Here is a 1,697-nt window from a genome sequence, read left to right as displayed (position 1 = left end):
ACGACATTGAAACGATACGTTCTTTGATGCATTGGAAAGCTAACGACGAAAGCTTTAATTTGGTTCTTGTCCTAGCACGAGAAGATTCATGGATCATCCTGTGTGACAACGACAAGTTGCTGCATCACTAGTTTTGGGCCGTGATGGTCCTTGTATCATGTTGGGCCTTAAGCCCATGTTGTGGGCGCCCCCATGGTCGCCCCCAACCCTAGTCTCGACCTTTTGGGTATAAACTCACTAGCTGTCACCATATTAGGGTTTGGGTTTTGTTTAGTTCTAGTTTTCCATCGAGAAATAGACATATTTCATTGTAACTATGACATCGAGACCTTTTGCTGTGAATCAGGGCCCCCATTCTTGTTCTACACCACTATGGCAATTAGTCCTTTTGTGTTTAGAGCTTGAACCCCATATTCATCTTTGCTTCATACACATCTGCAATTTCAAATTGTGTGTTTATCCTTTCTAGCTTGTGTTCCTCGATTCGCTTGTAGGGAAAAGCCTTCTTGGCGAGGTCAATCGAGTTGTGCTTGGTTGATAACCAATGGAGCAGCGGTGTAACATTTGCAGGCATTCAAATCGTGTCTGATTAGAAGCTTGGATCACCAACATCAAGTTCTCCACCAATTAAATCTATCATACCTATCAGAACATCGGGCCAGTGCTACATCAAGTATTCTCTAAATAGTATGAGTACTTCCTCCTCCGTTGCCCGCAGAACTCAAAAAATATGGTAAGATATAAAGAGGACTTGCTGACTGACTAGAAGAATGGTGTTTACCATCTTTCAGAGGCAAATGAGGCCTTGAACAATAAGCTGGAAGATGTTCACAAGCAGCTCCTCAAGTGCATGCAGCAGATCAAGTCTTTGTCTGAAGATGGGGAGCTGAAGCAGAAGGAGCTTGAGGAGCTGAAGGGTGCTACACAGATAGCCGTTGACATGGTGGATCCTCTAGAAGAAGGAGTATTCAGCACAAGGACCCTGCTGAAGCGTCTTCGTGAAGCCTCGCAGAGGATATCCGATTATGTGTGTAGGACCACCAGGACATTTGTGGCGCATGTACTCGGGCTCATCAAGTCCTTTTACCCCAACATCAATGTGGGTCCACTGACTGATGGTATGGCTGCAGACTACTCTGATTAGAAGTTTGCAGAGTACCTGCAAGAAGTCAAGCTAGTGGCTCATAGGATAGTAGATAGCCTGGAAAAAGATTAGAAATATTCATCATGTAATGAACAATTTGTTCTGGCTACTCTTTGTGACATATGTATGTAATATATCTTTGTTTTTAATGCAAGTTGATTTTAGGCCCCAAAGGCAATAGGAGCAGTCATCTAGGTAGAACTCGTGGCATAGCCCTCGAGCAATCCTTTTGACTTAAGATGGCTTGTTGTTAGTACTCGTGGATGAAGCCCTCGAGTTCTACAATCTAGTATTATGAGAAAAAGTAGTCGTTTAGGAACCATAACAACTCTTGAAACTAACAGGTTTGTGTACAAATTACACTAGAGGTAGAACTTTCATAGGTGCTCGATATTCTAGGAGTTTGGGACTTCTTGGCCATTAGTTAGTGTACTGTAGTCGGTACAACCCCGGTCCTGTAAATTTGGAGTCGATGAAGGGTCCTTACCATTGCAAGTTGAGCTTGTGCAGCCCTGTCTTGTCCTGAGTTTGGCGAAGAACCAAATCACCGATG

This window comes from Panicum hallii, chromosome 1 (assembly GCF_002211085.1).
Source record: "Panicum hallii strain FIL2 chromosome 1, PHallii_v3.1, whole genome shotgun sequence".
Classification (NCBI taxonomy): Eukaryota; Viridiplantae; Streptophyta; class Magnoliopsida; order Poales; family Poaceae; genus Panicum; species Panicum hallii.
Note: the sequence above shows the minus strand (reverse complement) of the source record.